Source organism: Oryctolagus cuniculus, chromosome 9 (assembly GCF_964237555.1).
Source record: "Oryctolagus cuniculus chromosome 9, mOryCun1.1, whole genome shotgun sequence".
Classification (NCBI taxonomy): Eukaryota; Metazoa; Chordata; class Mammalia; order Lagomorpha; family Leporidae; genus Oryctolagus; species Oryctolagus cuniculus.
The window spans coordinates 124,715,018-124,723,565 of record NC_091440.1 but is presented as its reverse complement, the minus strand read 5'-3'; the positions used below and the strand labels follow the sequence as shown (position 1 = coordinate 124,723,565).

Below are 8,548 nucleotides of genomic sequence, written 5' to 3'. Positions count from 1 at the left end.
TCTCTCCCTCTCAGATAAATAAATAACTCTTTAAATGTTTTCTTTTCAGAATACTACATTACTCATTTGTTAGATCACAGCTCAGGGAGGGGAAAATCAAGTCTGGTGTGCACCGTGAGCCCCCCGGGCTAGCCAGCACTCACCGGCTAGTGGAAAGGGATCACTGATCACAGCCAGCTGGGAATCACCCTACATGGCTGGCCGTGGTGTTCAGCCACCCACCCACACAGGCTGTCCTCAGACTCCTTGATAAATCAAGACACTTCTCTGCAAAACGCCTGGCAAGAGTTAAGAATATAATGTATAAAATGACCATTTTCCTCTGTGCAAAATGACACCACTTTCCCACTAAGCTCAGCAACCCTGGTCTCTTCTTAAACTAACCACACAGACCAGATCAGCCAACCAAGGGTGCCGCCACTGACTCACCCTGCAGAGCGACGTGCCAGGGGCATGTGAACCAACGCTTCCCTTCGTCCTTCCTCCGAGTTTCAGTTTAAGGTGAGGCCAGAAGGAAAATATTTTTGCTGGTGTTCATCATGCTTAAAATACACACACACAAACACACACACACACCACTAAGCCTCATCGTTTTAAAAAACGACCTGACAACTCTTACAAAGCAGATTAGTACAAGGTAATATTAGTAAGAAGAATGAGAGAAATAATAAGAACAATGGCTATGATGGTCAGTCGCTAATGGCATGTGTCCAGTAGCATGCTGCTAACCCCCTCCCCCATAGCAATAGCAGACTGTCACAGCAAATGACCAGGGCATGGTAATATCCCCATTACTATGCCCCAAGCGGGCATAGTAATATCCCCATTTCCCAGACGAGGAAGCTGGTCCGTGAGGTCACGGGGCAGGAAAACTTGAGACCTGTGATGGGAACGCAGCATGCTCTCCCAGCAGAGTTCTCACACTTGTCTGGAAAAATCTATTTTTTCCTAGTTTGCTAATTCGATTAAATAAGTAAATGCTTGTCTCAAGATTCATGCTTGAGGGACTGGTTTTTCAAAAGTTAGATGGAATGAATCTTGGGGAAAACGCTCTTGAGAGCGCCGAGTTCCAGCCTGCTCCATCAAATCACCACTGATTACTCGTCTCCCCAAACACCCGTGGTCTTCTGAGCGGGGTCTGCCCCCAGGCTGCCACCTCCCAGGCTCCGGATGCAGCGGGTGAGCTGCCTGACGGCTCCTCCAGAAGCCCAGACCAGACGCTTCTCTCCTCTGCAGCCGTCCTCTCTTCCCCTCTGGAATCCCTCCCTGTGCCCTGCCTCTGGGAATGGGCGTTCGGCACAGAAGACACCCCTAGGCACGCCTGCATCCCATCCTGGAGTGCCTGGGTTCAAGTGCTGGCTCTCATGCAGTTTGCTGATAATATGCTCCCTTGGAAGACAGCAAGTGACGGCTACACTGATGGCTCAATCCAGGGACACCTAGACTGAAGTTGGGCTCCTGACTTCAGCCTGGCCCAGTCCCCAGAGTTGTGCACATTGAGGAGTGAACCAGGGGATGCAAGATCAATCTCCCTCTCTCTCTCTCAAATACATAAAATTTAAAAAAAAAAAAAAAAAAAAAAGAAGCCCTTCCCTGCCAGGGAATCAGGGAATCACCCTCACCCCATGACACCCATTCCAGAGCGGGTTTCCACCCGGCCACGCCCCCCCAGGGTCATCTACTAAAGCACCTCCTTCCCCCAAGTGGCAAGCACACTACCCTTACACAGAAGCGCACGAATCACTCAGCTGCCTCCAACCAGCGTCACTGCTGATCTAAATGACCAAGCAGTGCTTGGACAAACCAAATCCAACCGTCACCAGACGACAGGTACAAAAATACCCTCAGAGCAGTTTGTCCAAACGGGACACCACCTAAGCGTGCAGCAACTGTACAGCAGACATGCAATGGAATCTCAACAAAGCAGGGAGAGAAAAAAAAATGACATGCAACATCAAGGATGAATTTCACAAATCTAACAAGCAAAATCAGCCGGGTCACAGTCTGCGTGACCCTACTTACCAATTTTACAAAGAGGCAAAATGAGGGACATACTAGAAGTCAGGAGTCAGTTATTCCTGGTGGCGTGGGGAGTGGAGGAGTCCAGGCACTGGGACTGAGCATGCCCACCGTGTGATGGTGATTCCATCAAGCCATTGGCTCAGCCAGTGCATACCTTCTTCCGTGTTAAGACACTTCAACCACAAGCTGATATAAAGGGATCCATGAACATGGCTGGCCTATTCTGCCTGGCTGGCCTGAGAGTGATTGTTTCCCATGGAGCTCAACCATCTCAAGGTCACCGAGGAACTCCACGGAAGGGCCAGGACTGAACATCAGACCCTCCACTCTGTCCAGGCACGGGAGGGAGCTACCAAGAGTGCCTTCCTAGTTTAGCAGGGTTAGGATCACGTTCCTATGAACATGACCCAGAAAGTTCCAGACTCCTTCTGACACTCATGGCAGAAGAGCATTAAACACCACTTGAGGTTTGGCAAGCAAGCAAAACCCAGGCAGCTCTGTGTTCACACTCACAGCCACGTGACCAGCGGCCCGAGCCTTTCCTCTCTCTGACCCTCAGTATCCTGGTCTGGCTCACCAAAATCTTGCCTCCCACTTTGCAAGGCTGCCATGAAGCCAAGGTAATAGCGGCAGGGCAATGTGACAAGCGTTTCGGACACGAGTGCATGGTGACCACTGAATCTCATCCATCACTTGCTTGTCAGAAGCTCAAGGCAGCACAGACATGACTGAGCAAGAGGAATGGGGAAGCTGCCACCTGCCTTCTCCAAGCCTCCTGGGTCGCTCGTGGGTCAGCCGGAGCTTCCAGGAGGCATGTTCTTTCTCAGTGCCACAGGAAGACGCGCTCACCGGCTGCCACGACATGCCCAAGGCCTGAGTCACATCACTCTGCGAGTTGAGTCACGTCACTCCGAGAGTTCAAAAGTAGCTAAGGTCAGACGGGTCCCAGATGCTCAAGGACTCAGTAGACAGACTGACTCTCTTCAGGTAGCTTTAGGACTGGGGAAAATGTGCACACGCTGAGCAGCCAGGAAAGCTCACTACACACAAGCCTCCACGACGTCAGAAGGCGACAGTGGCAAAGGGTCAGACTACTCACGTTTTTAAAAGCCGCAAATTAAATATTGATTTTTTTTCCAGCTCTTCCAACGTTGAATGGACTTAGCAAAGTGATCCGTACAAGTTTGTTTACACTGGAAAAAAAAAAAAAAGACAATGAAATGACAGATTAAAAATAATTTCAAATTACGGCACACCAGGGGGAGAAAGCAAGGCTCTCCGTGGCCAATTATTACAGAAGCAAAGAATAGCAAATGAGGTAAGAGGTATAATTAAAAAGAAGCAAATACATACTAGGGGACTTCAAATAAATCTGTGGCAATGTAATTAAAAGAAAACTTTATTCTGGGGTAAGAAGGGTTGAAATGTGCAGGCAAGAGGCCTTCTGAGAGGTCAGGCAGGACTTCCTGCCACCTGCCCCGCCTCCCACTTCTCCCGTCCTTCTTCCATCTCTTCTTTCCTTCCTCAGTAACTAGACAACCTCAACCAGTACTTAGAGTCTGATTTTCTGCCAGAAGCACCACCATCAGTCTTCTCAGCACAAAGCACCTGGCACATGGCAGGCACTCTGTGACCATTTACTGAGTCAACGAATGAACTATGATTTGACAATGTTAATTGAGGTCAAAAAAAAAAAAAGGAAATGCCTGCAACTAATTTATTATTTTTCTGTCCAGCAGGAACACTATATAGACAACGTGTATGTAGAAACAGCATGTAAAAACACACGCACTGTTTTTCAGACTTGGGTTTCTTTAAATAACTCACACTTCAGAAGAAATTCCCACTAACATATATGGGCACCCTGTTCCGCCATGCTACAATAATAAAATCCATTTGGGTAGTAAGGGAAGAGCTGAAAACGGGCAAAGGGCCTTTTGAAGTGCTCACTCTTCAAGTATCTCAAAACCACCTCCAAGCCAATGAGAAAGCAAGGCGTCCCCAACATATAAACAAAAAGACACTGCTACACATGTCCTTCAAATGCACACACACTCAAGGCCAGTACCTAACAAAATTATGACAGAGAGAGCAGCTGTCTCCCTCTTCCGGGTGCCCTTCTGGGGATCCAGGGATGTGGAATCCAGGAGAGAAGCCACAGGATCAGCTCCAAGGTGATAATAACCCACTGGGTAGCCTTCCTTCCTACAGGTATTCAACACTGCAATAAAATGCATGACTGACAGCAGAGTCCCAGGCATAACTGGCGGGTGCAGGCAGTCCGGGAGGAATTTCCCAACACGCCCTCAAGTCACACCAGGAAAGCACTGGTCCATGGTGCCTCTCCTGCAGCCAACTTCACATACCGCCAGGGTACCACCCTCTGGCCACAATCCGACACGTTCTGAGCTGTTAATGATGTACACCGAGGCACTAGGGGGATGTCCAAAGTGAACAGTGAGGTCACCGAGCGGCTGCTAGGAACCTAACCCTACAGTGGCCTCTGAGAACCGAGGCAGGAACGAGGGTCTGTATCTCCCTGGCCAGAGCTGTTTCACTTTGATCTCTTAAGTGTTTCAATGCAAGATTTAGTTAGGGAAGCAGTACCCTCTGCTGCTAAGAATAGGGTTGGAACAGTCAATGCAACCAAATCATAAGTTCCTCAAAAGCGGGTGCAAAAAAATCTCCATGAGCTGACAACACACCAAAATCTAACCACCATCTCTAATAGAGTCTTCAGGGAAAACGTGATGTCCAGTTTCAGGGCCCAGAGCACAGGTCAGCCCAGCCAGGAGGCAGAGCCTGGGCCTTCTCTTCCTTCCTCACTCAGCACCTTCATCCCTGCCCTGGAACAGCGGATCGAACAAAGGACACCTACAGCTCCCCGAGGGTGAACAAGCACCGAGGGGTGGGCTGCGGGTGGGGGAGCCTGCAGAGGCTCCAGAGGTGGCGCTGTGGTTTGGAAATGCTTTGCCACAACTCACACTGAAGCTTCTTCTACCAATGCCGTGCTACTGCAAGACGGCTGAGCCTTTAAGAGGTGAGCAGGTGACTGGGCCCTGACCACCTTCTGGAAGGGATTAATGCTGGTCCCGTGGCCCGGGTTAGGTCTCACAGGAGCTTCCATGAGAGCTGACTGTTCTACAAGAACAAGCCCGCTGCCCTCCCTGGTTTCCTCTCCCACCACGGGACTGCTCTCGTTCTCTTTCACACCCATGCCCGCCATGGGGTGCCGTCTACCACGAGGCCATCACCGCAAGCCCAGGTGGGCACCATGCTCTTGGATCACTGAGACCATGAGTCAAAAGCAGCTTCCTTTCCTTATAACTTCACCTGCCTCAGGTACTGTGTTGTAGTAGCAGACAACAGACCAGGATGGACTAGGGAGCTCCAGCAGGAAGTGAGAGCAAGATGCCACGGATGTAAGTCAGCCCATTCCCAGACCCTGCCCCAGTCCATCCCCATCCGCCTGGCTGCAGGACGCACATCTGAGCTCTTGGACAGCAGAGAGAAAGGAGAAACTTAGTGCAAGGGTTTTAAAAGAAGAAAAACTGTATTAATGATCTAGAACACTTCATGCAAAACAGCATGTTCCAAGCCAAAGCTAACTAAAGAAGGAGCACTAGGACAAAGCACATGCTGCCTGAACTTGCTCCAGGACAATCTGCGTGAACTTGAAGCACTGACTCCATCCTATCCCCACCCCCACCCCGCCCCCCAACTCCCAGCACAGGACTCCTGATTCCTTGTCCAACCAGGACCGAACACATGCACATTTACAAACATGACCCATTCTATTTTTTCTGTGTTCGTCAGAGGTCTCCTTTAAATGAGTCAAAGATGTTCTTTGTTACCCAGTTCTGGTCGAATGCAAGGGGCTTTACTCACTTCCTCAGGAAGAACGCTCAGCTCTAACTACAGACCAACAACCGCTCACAGACAGGCTGCCTGGCAAGTGCCATGTGAAAACAAGGACGCCTTATTAACCTGCAAAGGCAGCCGTTCGAACTCCAAACCTGGGCAGACAGCATTTCTAGAAGAAAAGCCCGCAGTGTTATCCCCGCACAGTCACGGGCAGCTCTGAATCTGACTCAGAAACCTTTGCCATACCGAGATGGCAGAAGAAGAAAAAACACAGTGGATATTTGTGTCCGTTTAACAAAATAAGCCCTTATAGCATCTTGCTCACTCTGGGTTTCAAATTCCAATAAAACCCTCCAAGTGACTTCTACAGATTCCTTTGAGACAGAAAACACATTTATTACTATTGCTCATTTTCCAAATCCCCTTGCTAGTCTAAAGGATGACCATCTACACAGAGAGTACCATGTTAAACAAAATCATTAGGAAGTGATGGGACTGTGTCTAAGAATGCGCACTTCATGCTTTCAACGACATGAAAATCAAGCCTCTTGTAGATCATCTCAGTGTCTGAAGCCAACTCCTTAAGGCTGCATTTATCTTGTAAATAAAATGCAGCCACGCCCATCCACTCACACACTGTGGACACTGTGACAGACCTGGGCAGCAGCAGCCAGAGACCCAGGGTCAACCAAGGACAAAATGTGTACTACCTGACCCTTTCAGAATACATTTGCTGACGTCTGCTTGAAAGGAGGACCAAGTCTTGAAATAAAAACTGCTCACTCACCCTGTTTTAATCATACTCCTGGATAACAACCTAAGTCACTTAACCTTTAGCTGCTTTAATTTTTTCATGTATTTATTTATTTTTATTTTTTGTTTATATATTTGAGAGGCAGAGAGCCCGAAATCTCCCATCTGCTAGTTCAACTCCCCAAATGTCCACACAGGTGAGGCCAAAGCCAGGGAGCCATTAGCTCAGTGCAGGTCTCCCACATGGGTGGCAGGAACCCAATCAGCTGAACCCCACCACTGCTCCCCAGGGTCTGGATTAGCAGAAATCCGGAGTCAAGAGCTACAGCCAGAACCTGCACCCAGGCACTCGGACATGAGACATGGGCAGCCTCCTCTTCCTCTTAACTGCTAGACCAAACACCAGCCCCTAATCTCACTTACAATACACTAATCGCCAATATTCACTGGGAACGTTGACGCCTGACACTAACTTAAAGGCCTTCTAGAAGATCAATAATGAAATGAGTGTAACACTGAATGAGACCCCACGTGCAAAGGAAAATGTCCCCACTGCACAAATGAGGAAGGTCAGGCAGAGGAGTCATGTCACCTGCCCGGTTACGGAGTAAGAGAGCCAGGGCCAGAGACGAGGCCACCCGGCTCCACGGCTGGTATCACACAAACTCTACCTAAGTCTCAAAGGTTGGTTAGGTAAACAGAGTGGAGCACACTTCTGCACAGCTTAGGGCAAGGGTCCTCTAAACAGGAATACAGAATGGACTTCGTAGACACTGAGGTCCACTCTCAGATGAAAGCTGACCTGCGAACACTGGGAGGTACAAGCCCATCCTCACCTTTATTCTGATCATAAGCAATCAAAGATCCCAACTCGCTGGCAACGTCCACCTTTCCTTGCTAAGTAAGGCCTCTCTAAGCACGTCAGGCCTCCAGCATGAAGAAGAGAGACCCGACATCATCCAGATTTATTCCCATCTAGTCTTATCCTCCACTGAGTTTCCATCTGGGAAAAAAGCTAAATAAACATCAACAGGAATTATGGAAAGATTGGCCCGGCAAGAAGGACTCAACCCAGACACAACTATTATCACATGTCCAGGAAAAAAATCCCTTCACTTCCTGAAGTTCCCTGGACTCTCCGGAGGAAATGTGTCATCTACATGTCACCCAGTGCCCTTCTGTACTGAAAAACAGGTTGATGCGGCTCCAGATGGACAGGGAGAGAATACACTATTAAAATACCTATCACCAGTTCATGTGCAGCCAGAGACGCTCTGAGTCACCTCTCTCTCTACAATTCATTTATTTTATTTATTTGAAAGGCAAAGAGACAAAGACAGGCTGAGAAAGTTCTTCCAACCACTGATGCATTCCCCAAATGTTTGCAACAGTTGAGACGTGGCCAGGCTGAAGTTGAGAGTCAGGAACTCCACTGGGTCTCCCATGTGGGTAGCAGGAACCCGACTACTTGGGCCATCACGTGCTGCCTCCCAGACTGTGTTTCAGAAAGAAGCTGGAACCAGCTGTGGAGCCAGGACTCGAACCCAGGCACTCCAACACAGGACCTAGCGTGCCAAGCGTGTCTCAACTGCTATGCTAAACTCCCACCCCTGAGGTATCTTTTGAGTCAAGCTAGTCTTGAATTGCCATTTGTGAAAAATGGAATTCAATGCTAAGTCTCTTTTGGTGCAAAAGAAAATATTGAAAGCCATGCATGATTTTTTTTTAAAGATTTATTTATTTATTTGAAAGTCAGAGTTACACAGAGAAGGAGAGATAGAGAGAGAGAGAAAGATTTTCCTTTTGCTGGTTCACTCCCCCGATGGCTGCAATGGCCGGAGCTGCGCTGATCCGAAGCCAGGAGCCAGGAGCTTCTTCTGGGTCTCCCATGCAGGTGCAAGGGCCAAAG

The 8,548-nt window shown here is 48.9% G+C and overlaps 1 protein-coding gene across 4 annotated transcripts in view; it reads right to left on the bottom strand.

Moving 5' to 3' along the window:
- The window catches only part of PPFIBP1 (PPFIA binding protein 1), a 176,265-nt gene that overhangs the window by 109,946 nt on the left and 57,771 nt on the right, over positions 1-8,548 (bottom strand). For all 4 annotated transcript variants that reach the window (XM_008259470.4, XM_051850901.2, XM_008259471.4 and 1 more), the window contains exon 2: positions 3,122-3,215. The gene's annotated coding sequence lies outside the window, so the exon portion shown is untranslated. The remainder of the gene's footprint in view (positions 1-3,121; positions 3,216-8,548) is intronic.